Source organism: Schistocerca americana, chromosome 1 (genome assembly GCF_021461395.2).
Source record: "Schistocerca americana isolate TAMUIC-IGC-003095 chromosome 1, iqSchAmer2.1, whole genome shotgun sequence".
In the NCBI taxonomy this organism is placed as follows: Eukaryota; Metazoa; Arthropoda; class Insecta; order Orthoptera; family Acrididae; genus Schistocerca; species Schistocerca americana.
Window position 1 is genome coordinate 717,645,706 of NC_060119.1, and position 18,551 is coordinate 717,664,256.

Sequence of the window (18,551 nt, forward strand, 5' to 3'; positions counted from 1 at the left end):
CCCGAATCCAGCCCGCTTTCGCAGTTCTCTTCCAAGGCAATGGTTTCCTGGTTCCCTCCCAGGCCGACAACAGGTGCTGCCAGTGGCCCAGGAACCGCAGGCTCCTCAGGAGTTGAGGGAGCACTTGGGGGAGGGGTGGTGCACTTCTTCCTATTCTTGGACTGTTTATCTTCGCATTCCTTTTTGGCACGCTGCACTATGGAGGACGTGGACTTGTGTGTGTGTGTGTGGGGGGGGGGGGGGGATTTGAGGTATTTGGATCGAATGGAGGGTGGGGTCAAGGCGGTGGGTTTGGGAAGGATGTCAGTCGGCTGATGGGACGTCTGCTTGCCTTTATATAGGGATTTGATGTAATTGGGGAGTTGATTTAGGGTGTTGGTAAGCAGGAGCGGACTTAGGAGAGGGGGAGGAGGGATGGGATCGCAAGTAATGATGATGTATGACGATGTTTGTGTTTTGTGTATTAACAGCATTTTGTGTATTCGCTGAAATGTCCAGTTCTGAAATGGGGGTTTCTGTCAGAGGAGTGCCAGTTACAACCTTCGTTGGCACTGGTAGATTTCCTGGTTGCATTGCTGGCACTAATGCACTAGTGGTCAAGGAGGTCTGGATGGCGGCGGCGGCAACCTTCTCGTTGGTTCCACGACCGGGCTCCAGTTCCTGGCCCACAATTTCCCTAATCTCGGGGAGAGCAGAGTCTGGCTCTGCGGCAGCTGAGATGCTCGAAACGGCCGGCGGCGCGGCCCGTGGCAACGACAAGACTCGCTTTTTGTCGACAGCAGTAGACCGCCGCGGCCCCAAGGCACCGCTATTGCTCGACATTCCGAAACAAGCGAGATAGCACAACAATTTTGCTTTCAGGAGTCTTCAAAGCTTCCTCGCCCACATATATTCTTCTTGAGCGCCACATTGTATTTTTACAAAAAACGCAGTCGGTCGCTCCTACGTCCTTGGTATGCCAACGACGTAATCCGCAAGCAGGTGCCTATGGCTCTATGCAGTACCGCACGCACTCTTGCAGCTCAGCACGCGATCCACGCAGTACGGCTGGCATTGAGCTGCTGTGTGTTTACATGATTACCTAGAAACGATGTTGGAGAATCCGTTTACGAAATCCGGTTTTGGGAGCCCCATGTGACAGACGAATGAAGTTCCGATTGTAACAGGTCGTACTGGTCGTGTTTATTGCTGGGAACTGCTAAATGAGTTTACGTCTTTAAGAGCTATAAAGTCTTTGGCTGTTGTTTATCCACGCGATGTTTACAAACTGAGTTTGCTATACAACACATTTATTTTTTCAAAAGAAGTGTGGGTAAAACGTTGTTTTGTGCTACTTTTCACCGTAGGTTAAGTGTTGGTGCGACTAGAATATAGCTAGTTTTATTACAACCAGTTATATGATAATTAAATAAAAATTGAGATGACTGTTGCTTTATTATAACAACTACTTTTGCTTTTGCAATTACAGCGTATGTGGTATAGTTGTTCTGCTTTAGCACATATAATACTTTTACTCCTCAGGTTTCCGGATTACGTATTATTGATAGTATCGTTACAGTGTGCTTCATGTACGAATGTGGTATCAGTGAAAAGTTCTACCAAATTACTCATTTCTTCCCATTTACGTACTTAACTGACATCAGTGTTTCACAGAAAGTCAGCTACATAACATCACTTTTAATAGGTAGAAGTTACGTGAGCTGTTCAATTCCCCTTAAAGTTTTTGTAATGTCTTGTGCGGCAGATGTACATAATATGCATCGAAGTACTCTCCGGAGATTTGTCAGCTATCTGAGATAGCTTTTTCTTAGATTATGTTGCGGTTTTAGTTTTTATAACGAAAAGTGCGTTAAAGATAGCGCGAGGAGGTAGACATCAGGCTACGCTAGAGATCAGTCTGTTACAAAACAACAATCTTTATTTCACATTCGGGCACTTATGCAGTTTAGGGGGTACATGCGCTGATCACGAGAAAATTATCTATTTTTGAAGGAAACGCGTATTTCTGAAGGTATAACCATACATATTCACGGAATACAAAAAAAAAATTATTTCAAAATTTGTGTGTTACGGTCATATCTAATGCGCTCGTAGCCAAAAAAGTACTTATTTTTATATGGATACCAAAAAAAAAAGGTCAGTTAACTGTCTCACCAAAAACAGCTATCATGGTTAGGATGTATGAATCTGTAATCATTACCTATGGGTAAAGAACGCTGTGAAGAAATATAGTAAAGTCTCTGTAGCATATTGGCATAGCAACATGAATAGTTGGTGAAAGCAGACAGTTAAATGATTTTTTTTTTTTTTCGTCCATATGAAAGTAAGTACTTTTTTGGCATTCTGTACACATATATGCTTATATCTTCAGAAATACGCGCTTCCTTAAAAAATGGCACTTTTTTTGGGATCAGCGCACGTACCACCTAAACTGCATAAGTGCCCACATTCGTTGGCTTCGTCAACTCTCAACCGAATTTTGTCTAGTGTGTGATACGTTGCGGGCAGTCCAACTGGATATGATATGGTACATTGACGTTTCATCATTCCCTGTTTGGAGTATGATTTAAGTTCCCTGTATTCCTCTACGGATATAGCTACTGTGGCCCTATGTATCGCTTCCTTAGGAATTACAAACACAGGACTTGCGTAACCATAGGGTACATAAAGGCACTTGGACTTTAATTTGACCCACACTCCACACCGAATTGGCACAGAAAGATACCTAGATATGTAGTACAATGAGAAATACCCTCTGCCATGCACTTCTCAGTGCTCTGAAAACTATGGATATAGATTGACTCAAGTTCTCGGCAACTTGCAAATATAGGCAAGTACAAGTGCACATACACATCCATAACTTTTCTTCCAGCTGCTATGTACTGGAATACTTTCATATTACCCTCTGCATCACAAGAACTCAAGTGGTTGCTCAATCAGTGAGAGTCAAATTTTCACTGTAGTGTACCTCTAAGAGATGAAAAGAGTCACATGAAAAAAATAACTGAGGAATCACAGCACCTGGTTTATAAAAACTGCTAAAATTTCAACTATGAATAACACTTTATTCTGATATCAACTATTAAATTTAACTATAGAGAAAATTTTTCAAAGATAGGAAGCTTTATAATACCTGAGTTAATTTTAATTCAACTCCTCACTTAATAGCTGTTCTTGAAACTTTGAAACTTGGAGTCTTATCTTCAAGCATCCGTCAGTTCATGTTTTTTCAGCTTCTCCATTACGGTCTCCAATTGGTCATATAAACCTATGATAATTTTTGCTGCCCTTATTTGTATATATCCAGTATCCTATGTTAGACCCTTTTGATATGGGTCTCACTCATTTGAACAGTATTTGAAGATGGGTCTATGAGCCCCTCCAATCATGTATGTTGCTATTAAGTACACATACCTATTGTCTGCATAGTCCAGTGATAGTTTTGAAAATGTGTGATATTTTCGAAAGGTCCCGATTTCCGAGGTTGTTATTATATAGGAACCCAAGAGCACAATTTCAAGTGTACAGAATATTCTGTTTCATGTGATGACATTCTGCACAAATCATTCCATTATGCCACTATATAATTTTGTACACTCTGCATCAGGACAGTATTTATTGAACACTTATTTTCTCATTGGTTCCAGCACATTGTCTAATCGTCCTATTCAACATTCATTTTATCCAATTCCCATTGTTCACCGGGTCATTTCATGTCAAATCAACACCCCTATTTTACCTCACCATTTTAGATTTTGCTAAAATTTAGTATACTTATAATGGGTGCTGAGGCTAAGAAAAATTCCAAATTTCAATTTTTTATCTCAGACCGTTTCTGAAATATGACTATGTAAACTTTTCAAATACCAGCCAAAAATGTGTGAACAGACTTTTTTTTAAATTGCCCTAGGAGCTGCTGTAATTGAGCTAGAGAGCTGGGAAAGGTGTCATTTTGCATGCTCTTTCCAGGGATATACAACAAAACATAGCTTCTAATTAATAACCTTTTCCAAAATACTAATTAATATTTTGATTTAATTTTTTTTACAAAAAGTACATAATTGAAAATTTTCAAAATATTTCCACAACTAATTCATACTGTTCTAAATCACATGGCAAAATATAAATGTGGGATGGTGATGGGTTCATTGTTAAAAAAATTATTCCAGGCACTTGATTTTCATTAACAGCCATAGTTTGACAAAACTGACCTTTAACAAACAGGAATGTCATTAACATTTACTGAAAGGTAAGTAAAAAAAGTATTAGAAATATCAAAACATCACCTTATTAAAAACAAAACTAATCATCATATTTTATAATTGATTGCTTATTTTAATTTCATACATCTTAACTAACAGTATATTAACTTATAAAACAAAAAAGTTTGAGCATTAACTACAAACTGAAATAAAGTATGAAAACATACAAGTATTTACATAATAGTTCTGGTCCATGATGTTTGGAATGAAACTATTAAAAAAATTAATTACATAATGCTTGTTTTTGAGTACAGGTATCTATACATAGCTAAATTTAACACAATAGGTACTAACAGTAATTTTGAAACAACTTTCTATAAAATATACATTAACACTAACCTGAGACAAAAATTAAGTTTTAAGCTGAAAGCAGTTTCCCAATAAATTGCCTTGGAACTTCACAGATTACATTTTAATAAAGCTGACTAGTTTACATCACTTTCATTAAGAATGTATGTTCTCCCTGTCGGAGTAAATGGATTTACTTTTGTGAGAACATCCACAACTGACACCCACAGGACATCTGCATGTGCAGGATAGGAGACTGATTTAGCTGGTCCATATGGATGAAGAAAAGTTATTTTCACTTCATCAGGTTCTTTGTTTTTTTTCTAAAATGTACCCAAGCCACTAGTTTCTGCCATATACAGTGGTGACATAGCCTGATACATCTTGTAACTTCAGTTTGTCTGATGATGCAGTTACTTCCCTCTCCCAACTCTGCATATCACATGAAAAGTATTATGACTATTGATTTTGATGTAGTGTTGGGAATGAAAGCATGAAATTGCTGTGTTCCTTTGATTGTCAATGCCTCTTCAACCCGGCTTTTTAATAATATTTCCGAAACAGCATAGTCTTCTTGAGTGGAATACGCAAAATCAACATTTGTGATATTATCTACTGCCCACTCAGATACACCTCATGAGGTTTGGATCTGATTTTGGTATGGCCTTTGCAAACTTGCACGAGCTGCCAGTCTCTTAACTGAACCCCCTACTCCATCACAAGGCCCTTTTCCATGTGCTATGGCTGAAAAGTGCCACTCAGCTTTTATGTTGAAGTCTTCCTCATGAAGGCAAAGGTTCAGGAAGTTTTTCTTATTTTTGAACTGAGCAGCAGAACCGTCAGAATAATAGTATATCTTTTTTGGAAGCTTTTGAAATTTATTTGTTAGATAAGAAATAAGCTTATTTTGAAAGGGGTAAGCCGCAACTGTATTGTGCTCCAAGCAATCGGAAACACTGACAAAGCTCATATGCTCAATTTTGTCTTCGTGTTTGTAATATATAACAAAAGGATGAATGGTAATCTGTTGTCTTGTCCAGTGGTAACTCTGAGCTTCATCCCGTAGAACTATACTACAATTTTCAAAAAAATCATGTATGACAACAAGTTCAGATTCCATAAAATTTTCTCTTGTGGAGTTAAGGAATGTTCGTTGTTGCTTGGCAATGAAGTCATGCCGAATCAAAGGAGACATCTTACTACAAAATAAATCTATGAATTCTTCAGAAGTTTTCTGAACAATTTCCAGATTACAGTGGTCAACTGACATCCACTGTCGGAACTGAACTCGTTCAATTAAGTTTTCATCAAAGGAGTCTTGTAAAATTTTACAGATGATGGTTTCTCCTGGGCAATATTCACAGTTTCTTATGTTGCAATCAACCAATGATGGGTTGCAAAGCATTTTTGCAGTGCACTGCTTATAATTGTTTAAGCTGCTGTTTGTTACTGTATTTAGTTTGGAATTTTCTATCATTAATTTTATGCAAAATTGTTAAGGCTTTCATGGCCACTTGTTGACAAATTGCCTATTGGCTTCAGTCTCGGGTTCTTCGGCTGACATTCATCTAATGACTTTACTGATGTTTCGCCAGCATGAGTGGTTGGCATTGTCAAAGCTTCGCCCTCCATTACCGGTGGTGAACTGGAGCTGAGCTCGCGGCCATAGACTATATGTACCTGGCACGCCAATGTCAGAGGGCTTCTCCATGATCATTTCCGGTGTGGTTCTCCTCTTGCTACCTGCGATGGTTGTTCGCTGCAGTACAGGAAGCCAGGATCCGTTTACCTTAAGGCTTTTCTCTTTCTTGTTGAAGCTGTTCGCGTGTTTTTGTATTTCTACAGCTTCTCAGAAGAAGCGTATGTGATAGTGCTTCTCTACAGCCAGAACTTCCATGTTGGCGAATTTTATTACATGGTCAGTCTGACTCAGTGTGTGCTCTGCCACAGCCGATTTCTCCACCTGCCCCAATCTGTAATGTTACTTATGTTCTTTGATCCTGGTGTTGATTGATTGTCCAGTTATTCAGACATAAACTTTTCCACATGTGCACGGTATACGGTACATTCCCTAGTCACAAGGGATGGCAAAAACCTAGGACACAGGGTGTATCGAAAACTGACACACACAGACCGATACCTGTACAAACTATCAAACCACCACCCGAGCCAGAAAATAGAAATGATTAATATGCTCGGAATGCAAGCAGGATGAATATGTGAGCCGCAGCACCTCAGACGCGAAATGCAACACCTGGAAAGTGTTCTGAGGAGCAGTAGGTACTCCACAAATTACATTAGAAGTGTAACAGAGCCAAACACTCAGCAAAGTAAGGAATTAGATAAAGAAACGTCGGGTATGGCCTTTCTGTTTTACATTCCTAGAGTGACGGACAGAATTGGCCGTATATTGCACAAACATGGCTTAAAGACGATTTTCAAACCGACAAGGAAGATCAAAGAGTGTCTTAGATCGGCAAAGGAGAAAAGGGACCCTCTTGCAATGTCGGGAATATACTGTATACCATGCACATGCAGAAAAGTTTTTGTCGGAATGACTGGACGATCAATCAACACCAGGATCAAAGAACATAAGGCAACATTACAGGTTGGGGCAGGTGGAGAAATTGGCTGTGGTAGAGCACACACTGAGTCAGACCGACCACGTAATAAAATTCGCCGACACAGAAGTTCTGGCTGTAGAGAAGCACTATCACACGCAATTGTTCAGAGAAGCTGTAGAAATACAAAAACACGCAAACAGCTTCAACAAGAAAGAGGAAAGCCTTAAGGTAAACAGATCCTGGCTTTCGTACTGCAGCGAACGACCGTCGCAGGTAACAAGAGGAGAACCGCACCGGAAATGACCGCAGAGAAGCCTCCAGACGTTGGTGCACCTGGAGAAATCTATTTTTATTTTAGGAAACTTGTCTTTAAAATGTTTGTAAGCTTCTTTAAGGTTACACAAAATATGTCTTTTTGATATTTTTGTTTTACTTCTACTTGTTTCTGTAACTGTCACACAATCTTTAGTACCTGGCATTGCCTGGCCAACTTCATCATTTTCATAAAATGAATGTACAGTTTTGACAGTTTCTGTGGGTAAACACTTCCCTGGTTTGGACCTTCCATGAATCATTTCTCTTTCAAAATTTCTTTAGGCTGCCGAACAATGTAATTAGGAGCATTAAATTCTCTCATTATTTTCCTGACACTCCACTTTTCAGGTAAACTTGTAAGAATCATTAGGATTTTTTTTTTGCTCTACATATAAAATTATTAAAGTTTGTTTTGAGATTTTGAAGAATGGATTCATCAGTACCAGTATCCGATGAAGAAGTTTCAGCAGCAACAGAAGTTTACGTGTCACTGATGAGGAGATTTTTTTCACTTTTGATTTGGCATAACACCTAGATGTTACTTTTTTCTTATCAATTGGGGACTCACCTAGTTCTTGAAGTGATGTGTTAAGTGTTTGAACAACCACTGAAGATGCAGTGAAGTCAGGGCCTTGGTCTGGGATGATTATCTCTGATCCAGAAGAATCAATACTTTTATCACTGATGGACTCTGGTGTATTTTTCAATGTGTTACCTTTTTCCTACATCTATCACAAATCCTGCCACCACTAGGTATTTTGAAATAATTTGGTCATCCATGCTGTGCCATTTCTCAGTTTTTTTTTTTTTTTTCTGTCTCTAATAAAATGATTTGACTTCTTCAATGGATTAAAACACTGCACTCTTACAGCACTGCACATTTTACTTGGTTCCATATTGATACAAAAACCACTTATGAACTCTCCCTTGTAAACAAACTATTAAATATACTAGATACAAACTGGTCAACACAGAGGAAACAATTGATTTGCGCTAAAACTGCCATAGGCACAGTAAGCCTTAGAAGGTATCAGTCTTAGATCCACTCAACAATGGCTCCATCTCTGAATGATTGTACAGACATCAAGCACTGTGCTTGTTTCAACTTGTTCACAGCCTGCTGCATACATAGACAGGAACACAAGCATGCTCAGCCTTCATACAGTGGCTAAAGCCTGTGCTAATGAAATCTGTATTTTTGGAGGAGAAGTATTACATCAATAATCTACTAACAAGTTTCTCACACTTTATTTAAATCTTAGCTATAGGTCCCAAATTCAACATTTCGTTCTGCTAGTTAATAGACTATTAGTTTAAACTGTAAGAAACTAAAAAAATAAGCAATCAATTATAGAAAATGTTGTTTAGTTTTGTTTCAAGAAGGTGATATTTTGATGTTTCTGTTACTTTTTTACTTACCTTTCAGTATATTTTAATGAAATTCCTGTTTGTTAAAGGTCAATTTGATCCAACTACGGCTGTTAGTGAAAAACAAGAATCCGGAATAATTTTTTTTTTAACAATGAACCCATCATTATCCCACATTTATATTTTGCCATGTGATTTACGACAGTATGAAGTAGTTATGGTAATATTTTGAAAATTTTCAATTATGCACTTTTTGTAAAAAAAAATTAAATCAAAATATTAATTATTATTTTGAAAAAGATTATTAATTAGAAGCTATGTTTTTTTGTATATCACTGGAAAGAGCATGAAAATGGCACTTTTCCCAGCTCTCTAGCTCAATTAGGGCAGCTCCTAGGCAATTTTAAAAAAAAGTCTGTCCACACGTTTTTGTCCGGTTTTTGAAAAGTTTAAATGACCATATTTCAGGAATGGTTTGAGGTAAAAACTTGAAATTTGGTATTTTTCTTAGTTTCAGCACCCACTATAAGTATACCAACTTTCAGCAAAATCTAAAAGGTTGAGGTCAAATTTTTATTTAAAGTGTGTTGATTTGACATGGAATGACCCAAGTGCAGCATGCAACAGAAAGGCCATCAACACCCTAAGTGCACTTGTATTGATTTGGGAATCTTTGTAGAAGTGTAAGGGTCAATATCCAATTCTCTGCTTTACTTTTCATGTAACAAATTAAATACAATCTTATGATGTGTGACTTTGCATAGGAATACTCAACTGTTAAAAATACAGTATGTCACAGATTGTTAGAGGAATTCAGGGAAATGAGAATGAGATCACTGCTATTTGCAATGTGTGTAAAAGAGTTATCAGCCAGTTTCAGTAGTTCATATGCAGTCAGAATCTCTGACTCTGAGATGCAACAACAGTAGAAAACTTGCCTAGTTCGGGGAGAATTGATTTCTGCTGCAGAAACTTACAGTTAACTCTAGATATAAGAAAATGTGCTGTAGTGTTCAAAGGTGTACAAACTTACAGGTAGGAGTGTTGTAAGTATATCAGAAGTTGCAAACCGTTTGTCTCGGTCAGCTATGTTGGCGTGACCATCAATAACAGTATAAAGGAATATGTTACAGTCACTAGTGAAAGCAGACATACAGTGCACTTTTATTTAATTGGATAGATAAAAAATCTACTCACTTAGTGCTGGCAGAACACACACATAAAAGACAGCTGTAAATGCAAGTTTTCGGAACCAGTCGCTCCTTCTCCGGCCAGATGAGTTGAAGGGGAAGGAAGAGGGGTGAAGGAAAAGGACTGGAGAGGTCTAGGGAAAGTGGTAAATTTCAGGAAATTCTCCCAGAACCACAGGTCAGGGGAGACTTACTATACAGAATGAGAAGGAAAGATTGGTTGTTGGGGACTGCATTGGATGAGATTTGAAAACCTGAAAGCTTAAAGGTGGAAGACTGGGTAATATGCAGACAGAGATTACTGCCTAAAAATCATACATGAGTTTATAGGAGTGAAACACTATGTGCATTGTACGTAACAGAGGTGGGAGGGAGGACGGTGAAATATAGATGTGAAAGACATTGAAACATATATAAAAATGATACAGAGTGAAGCAAAGAATAGTTACAGTGAAGAAATGCTGAGACGGAAGAAATTAATGTAAATTAAGGCCAGGTGGGTGGCGAGAACCAAAGACACGTTGTAGTGCTTATTCCCACCTACAGAGTTGTAACTGGTGTCTGGCAGACGAATCCAGATGACGTGTGTGTGAAACGTGCTGAGGTCATGAATGTCAGGTTGTAGAGCATGCTCTGCAACAGGATATTGCGAGTTGCCATTATACACCCTCTGCCTACAATCATTAGCAAGACTACAACCAAATTAGGATGAATGGGCATAGGCAGAGGGTGTAACTCGCAATATTCTGTTGAAGAGCATGCTCTACTACCTGACATTCGCGACCTCGGCACCTGTTTCACCACACAATCACTGGATTCTTCCACCAGACACCAGTTTCTCAGAGCTCCGCAAGTGGGAATGAACGCTAAAACATGTCCTTGGTTCACACCACCCACCTGGCCCTAATTTACATTAATTTCTTCCATCTCAGCATTTATTCACTGCAACTACTCTTTGCATCACTCCATTTTAGTTTCCTATATCTTTCTTGTCTTTCCTGTCTATTTTTCACCACTCCCCTCCCACATCCATTATGTACAATGCACTTAGCTTGTCACTCCTATTAACTCATGCATGATGTTTAAGTAGTCATTTCTGTCTGCAAATTACCCAGTCTTCCACCTTTAAGCTCTCAGGTTTTCAAATCTCGTCTGATGCAGTCCCCAACAATCAGTCCTTCCTTGTCATCCCGCCGGCCGAAGTGGCCATGCGGTTAAAGGCGCTGCAGTCTGGAACCGCAAGACCGCTACGGTCGCAGGTTCGAATCCTGCCTCGGGCATGGATGTTTGTGATGTCCTTAGGTTAGTTAGGTTTAACTAGTTCTAAGTTCTAGGGGACTGATGACCTCAGCAGTTGAGTCCCATAGTGCTCAGAGCCATTTGAACCTTGTCATCCCATATGCTAAGTCTCCCCTGACCTGTGGTTCTGGGTGACTTTCCAAAAATCTACCACTTTTCCTAGACCTCTCTTCCTTCACCTTTCTTCCTTCCCCTTCAACCCTTATGACTGAAGAAGGAGCCACTGGCTTCGAAAGCTTGTCAATTACAACCATCTATTATGTGTGTGTTCTGCTGGCAATTGGTGAGATTTTTTATCTATCCAATTAAATAATTTTGTCAATAATTGATTGTTTTTGTTATAGAATACACTTTATTTGATGATTTCTAAGCAGGTATAATTTGTCTACCAGAAATTCTTGTACAGAATTGTCATATGCCCCATGTTTGGTTACTGTGTTGGTGTGACAGGAGATCTTGGGAAAGTCTGAAACGAATAGCACATAATTTGTTTGGTTTAATTTAGTCAGTGACAGATGCCCTCAAATGTAAGCAAGTTAATAAAGTTCTCAGTGAGGTGGTGGCATGCTTTGCTAAACCCATGTTGGCGGTCAATTGTGAAGTATTATTTTTCAGATTGGGAAAACAATTATATAATAACAGTCCTGCTCTATCACTCTTTTATAGTTATTGCTAGGTGCCACACTGCTGAATATAAACCAACAACAATCAAATTGATAGTGTAGGGAGGAGATTACATGAAAAGAAAGCAGTAACTATGGAACCACATATTTTAGAACAAACAAATTCATTGATAAACAATGGGAAGTCCAGGTTGGAATAACAAGACTATGGAAAGGTTGGATTGCTTCTCACCATGTGGAGAAAGCATTGGGCCACAGACAGGCACAATGAAATAGGCTGCTAGAATATTAAAGCTTTCAAACAAAGTTCTCCTGCACTAGAAAATGCATACACAAGCACAACTTACACAGACACGGCCACTGTCTCTGGGTGCAGTCACGGGTCAGGTTCTAGTGCTCTCAGACAGTGGCTGTGTGTGTGTGTGTGTTTTGTACTGCAGAACTGCAAAAGAAGGACTTTGAAAGCTTTAATATTTCGGCAATCTTTTTCATTGTCTCTGTCCACAGCTCACAACTCAGCACCTTCTCTGTACGGTGAGTGGCAATATATCCTTTTCAAATTCATTATTAACCCATATTTTTAGTGAAATAATGATAGTAATTAATTCTTTGGCACATATCAAAGTGCCTTACCTGGTTGGAAAATAAATTGTATGTTAATTATTTCATGTGGGTCCCTCAATGCAGGTCTATGTCTACTTTACATATATCTATGGAGAAGCAGAGTGATGTTCTGCCCCCTCTGAAAAGGAAGAGTTCTGTGCCAGCCAGTAGCATTCAATGTTTGCATTTTTACTCGTACATTCTACCGTCTTCTGTAGCTTCTGGGACACTCATTTTCACCTGTTTTATGCCACTGATTGTACATAATGTTATACCTATAGCAGTGGAGTCTGTTCCTGGCCATTAAGATTTCCCTTCCAGCTTATCAACTCTTCACTCCTGTCCCTTCAGTGTGTTAGATTTCATCAATGGCTCCCAGTTGCCATTTACCTTCACATACTGGAAACATAGTCTGCATCCAGTGACACTTCATGGAACACAACATTGCGGAGTGTGTGTAGCGAATTGTGTTTTAGCTGCACCTTACAGTGTCCAGTGACCTCATAACTTCCCACAAAATCATACAAATACACGAGTCTAACATTCTTTAGGGATACAAAATTGAAGGATAACATAGGCTCAGTTGTAGCTAAAGCAGATGGCAGATGTCAATTCATTGACAGGATACTGGGGGAAAGCCATCAGACTACAAAAGGAATTACTTATAAATAACTTGTGCTTCCTGCCTTAGAATGTTGCTGAAGTGTATGGAACTCCTACCAAGTATGACTAATAGAGGGTATTGAAGAAATACAAAGAATAGTGGCATGAACAGTCACAGGTTTACTTGACTGATGGAAAATTGTTACGGAAATAAAACTTGAAGACAAGACCCAGTTATCTTGGAAAAGCCTACCTATAAAGTTTTAAGACCCAGTATTAAGTGGAGAATGCTGAGATATTCTTCAGCACCCTACATATCACTCCTATAGGGACAAGGTACACTAATTATACTGCCCACAGAGGCATTTAAGCAGTCTTTCTTTCCACTATCTATATGTGATTTGAACAGGAAGAGACTCTAACATTAATACAAGGCTAAGTGCCCTCTGCTATGCAGCCCACACTGGTTTGCAGAGTATTTATGTAGATGTAAACTAAACACTATTGTAAGAGTAAAAATGCGGCAGATACTGTAATAGTCGTTGGTTCCAGGTAGTAAAGGGATTTAGCAGTTGTTGAGGGAGAAATGGTAGATGACAGTTTTATGGCTGTCTTGTCAAAGGATTTATGGAGAGGGGCTTATGGATACCTTGATGAACACAGACATCACAGAATTAATAGAATTTGTAGCCTATCTGACTATGAGAACTTCACTATACAAACTCCCAACAATATCACCCCAAGAAACAGTATCGAGCCGAGCAGCATGCTCTTCTCCAACCCAGGTCACCAGCTTAGAAGAGGAAGTCGAGGAACCATGTACATTTCATTTCGTTTTTACAAAAGTTCATTATTCACAAGAATCAACAGTGGTATGCTAGATTTTTCAAATGCATAAAGTTCCATGTATTAAATATTAGGCTGATCATTGTTACACGTGAATGAATATATATGTTTTTGTTTCTTTTTCTGGTGAAGACTTGGCCAAAAGCTAATGTATAAGTGTCCTTTGGTAGTGTCTTTCTGCAAGTAAACATGTCATACTTATGGTAAGTAGCAATCTATCTTTTCCATACCTGTTGGTGTTCCAACCTGGAGTTCCCATTGTATGATTCTATCATTAATAGCTATTCTCACAAAAAACAGATTTCTTCCAAATGGATTTATTTTCCAATTGCAACCTGAAGCACAATTACATCTGAATCTGTCACATAGTCTTCTGTGGATAAAGGTGATAAGTGTCAGACATCACAGAAAATGATACTCCAGAATTAAATATTGCCTTGATGGTTTGGTCTTTGGTGAGGCTGTCACTGCTTTCCATGGAGCACATTCATCTGTGGTAAGAAATAACCATGGCACACTGGAGAGTGACATCAGAGTAGGGCAATGTAGTTAATTCCATGGATCAGCTGTAATCATATGCCCTTTATTGCCACACATAGAATTGCTCTGTTGTATGATTTCATTTGGCATAATAATCATTGAACACCCTCATTCTTTCTTTACAGCAAAATATGATGTGTCCAGGGCTTTCACAGTAGAAACAAACCCGTGTGTTGTCTTCTGTTCCTAAAATGTCCATTATTGTACACAGCAATCGGATTGACAAGTGAGCCAATTTTGTATGTGTCATTGAGAACATTGAATGGTGTCTGATTATTGTGACACAATTGCACGTTCTTTGACTTCATTCCACAAATTGGCCTGCCATACAGAGATCTGTACCAACAGTCAACAAACCACTTGTTGAATTTGTTCTGCTGCCTCCTGACTGAAGTTCAGCATTCAGTGGTGCTACTATTGGTAATTTGCTTTCAACAGTACCAGACATAATAAAACTCCATATCTCCTCATCTACAATTTGCCATATTAGTCATGGGAGGTCCTGATAGTCTTCCATGACTGCCATTGGTACAAAATTTAGAAGTCAGTCGAATGCTTTGTGTGCTACCTCAATGTACAAAGTCTATTTAGAAAATTCCAGAACATTTGTAATTTTGCACCAACGATGTGTTGAAGCGAAATGCAGTTGGCATCCCTGCACACCCCTGTGTTTACTGTGTAACTGCCGGAAATTTCATTGTTGATATGTCTGTTAGTTATTGTTCAGTGCAGTATTGAGTAAAATGCTGTGTTGCACAGTCTGCAAATTTCGAGATGGCAAAGTTAGAGGAGCAATGCATCTGCATTAAATTTTGCTGAAATTTTTCATGCCAGTCAAAGACCCACAGTCCGAAAGACTGCAGAAGAATGCAACATTTCAGTTGGATCATGTCATGAAATCCTGACACAGCATCTTGGAAAGCATTGCGTTGCCGCCAAGTTCATCCCATGGCTCATGAGTCAAGACCAGAAAGATCTTCGCCTTACAATCCATGAAGAGCTTTTGGATCATGCATATGAGAACGAGAATCATAACTGGTGATGAGATGTGGATCTATGGTTATGATGCTGAGACCAAGGTTCAATCTTCACATTGGGTTGGGAGAGGTTCTTCAAGACCAAAAAAAAGTACATCAGGTCAGGTCAAATGTCAAAGCCATGCTGATAGTTTTCTTTGACTTTGAAGGTTTAGTTCATCATGAATTTATGCCACAGGGATAAACTTTAAATCGATGGTACTATCAGGATTTGTTGTGACGCCTGCGAGAAAATGTGAGAAGGAAACAGCCTGAAATGTGGTGAGACAATTCATGGCTTTTGCATCATGTAGCACACCTGCTTATTCACCCCTTTGGTGTATGACTACTGCAAAAAAAAAAAAAAAAAATTGAAAAGATGAATATTCGCAATGATAGATGAGGTAAAAGAAAATTCGCAGACGGCTCTTTACATGATATAGCAAGAGGCATGCCAAGACTGCTTCCAGAAGTGGAAACGGCATTAGGAGGAGTGTATCAATTGTGGAGGAGAGTATTTCTTGTGTTAGGGTTACATCCTTCAAAGGAGCACTTGTTAGGTGTTCCCTGACACACGCTTCATTTCATATAGAACTTTACCATTTTCTTCAATTTCGAGTACACTATATGATACAGCACTAAAATACTGGTGTGTCATCTCCCTCTGGCACATGTATCCTCTGTTATTTTTTAGCTATACAAACTTTCAGCCAATTGTCACCAAATGTTTTCTTAACTTTGGTGTAAGTTTATCCCAGATCTTGAGGTTTTCCTCATTTTTCTCAGACTACTGCTAGGCTGCTCTGTCCAAATAAAAGCAGATACGGGCAGTCTCGTTATCTTACCTTTGAAATTTGAATCCCTTTAGTCATTTTGTCGAGTCCTGGCCAGCATCTTTCAGAAACACTGCTGGACACCTGGTAGGTATCTGACTAACCTATGCTTTTGCATCCATTGGTACCTTGATAGTGTGGACCATAGTAGAAGTGTACTATTTGTACTCAGGTTTCTGCCCATGAAAGTGACAGCATTTGTGTGGCATGATTGTGGAGCCATGGCAGTGTTAGTATGTGAGGCACACAATGTCTCCACCAATCATGTCACATTTATTGAACACAAGTGACAGTACACACTAAGCTGAACAACCTGCCTCGCCAGACAGTGATCCTGTTTATTCTTACTTAAAATGTTCTTGCAAATTCCTGTATTCCATAAATAAGTAAATCTCAGAATATTCCACAAATCATATATGTTAAATGACAAATTGCAGGAGGAAGGAATAAAAACTGTTCTGCACATCACTAGCCAACCACAACAGCTGCTACACTAAGATGGATGACATGCAGCCCACAGCAGTATGAATTAACCATGAATACATAGGTTTGCCTGTGCAATGCCTTGTCTGGTTCTTTTTCATCTACTTCTCTTTCTCGAGTTACCTCTTTACCAAGTGTATAAAAACTTTCAAAATCAGTTCAAAACATACTGGTCCAAATTCCAGATTTAACAGGTTAAAGAAAGAAAACCTAGAAAACATGTCAAAAGATAAATATTGTGAAATCAGATTCACATGAGATCAGTTTTTTGTTAAATGACCATCAGATGCTTAATGTATAAATATTTTATGAGGCCTGAACTGCTACACTGAAAAATTCCTAAGTTGTGACTAGGGGCACATCAAAATAGTTCTGTGTTTTGAACCAACACTTACTCAGCTCCACAGCCATGCAAACCTTACCCAACAAGACATAAACATCAAAAGACCACAACCCCTGCTCTGTGTGCATATATAGAACTTCGGTTTTGTGACCAACCATTGCAGCCAAGGGAGCATCTTAAAACTAGACAACCATTGTAATGAGTACATATTTTACAATCTTTACATATTTCAGACATACATAATATACATTTCTAAACAATCTGCAGACATTCTGTCTGGATAGACACACGGGTTAACATGCTGCTTCCAGGATTCGGGTAGGCACGCTGGTCCCAGATCGAATCCAGCTGCTGAATTAATGAGGGCCAGCATGCTAGCCAGCCTAATGTGGTTTTTGACAGTTTCCCATACCTGACTAGGCCAATACCAGGCTGGTACTCACCTCCCACCTTAGTTATATGATTTGCAAACACTTCAAAAACGTTCACACACTTTTACATGGATAACACTACATGCAGGCAGTTGCATTACACAAATTCCATTGTGGGAGGAGGAGGGGGGGGGGGGGGCAAAAGGAGTAATGATAAGAAGGACATCTGGCCTCCCTGTAATATAAATGTTGCCAAATCTGATAATAACCATGCCAATCCCAAGCAGGTATACGGGGTAAAGACAAAAGAAAAAGAACGAGATAATTTTCAGCCTGATAATGTTTTATTGCACATTAAATATTACAGCATAATCAACTTTTATTTATATTTTGTACATCTTAAGACAGAATGGAGAATGGCAACAGGTGATCAGACTCGTGTCTTTATTCAGCTTGCCACTGCTACACTGCGCTACTCAGACATCTTAAAACCATTAACTTTTTAAAATTCTTGCTAAAGGAACATAAACAAATTAGGAGAACAGGATACATCATCCATGCTGATGCTAATCTATTATATATCAAGGGAGAAGTCTTTGTTTTGGCTCTGTTTCAATAAATATTAAATAAATTATTTGTAACAATTAGAGTTATTGTTCAATATTAAGATTAATACAGTCACTTTATAGCTTAACTCAAAGTCCTACCCAACGACATGTCACACACATATCTAGTGTGTCTGTAACTTATGTTACTGTTGTCATAAGCCAAACATTTTTGCACATAAGTGTTAATAACTTTGTTAGTATTTTGGTTTATAGGTGTGGTAATAGTTTTATGAAATTCGTCTTTCTGTTGTTGTTTAAACTCTGTCATCAGATTTTTTTAGCTCGTTTGGAACTGGTTTTCAAGTTTTTAGTGAATATTCAATGCCTTTAGTTTTAGCACAGTCAGACCACAGTCACATTGCTCAGAATTCCCAGGTCTGTGATGGTACAGTTTAT

The 18,551-nt window shown here is 38.8% G+C and overlaps 1 protein-coding gene across 2 annotated transcripts in view; it reads left to right on the forward strand.

Annotated features, from left to right (window-relative positions):
* The first annotated feature begins 1,167 nt into the window (after window positions 1-1,167).
* The window catches only part of LOC124545061 (coiled-coil-helix-coiled-coil-helix domain-containing protein 1), a 72,482-nt gene continuing 55,098 nt past the window's right edge, over window positions 1,168-18,551 (forward strand). Inside the window, exon 1 of one of the 2 annotated variants that reach the window (XM_047123860.1) lies at window positions 1,168-1,308. The gene's annotated coding sequence lies outside the window, so the exon portion shown is untranslated. Of the gene's footprint in view, window positions 1,343-18,551 lie in introns of both variants that reach the window. The other variant, XM_047123878.1, reaches the window with a different exon arrangement.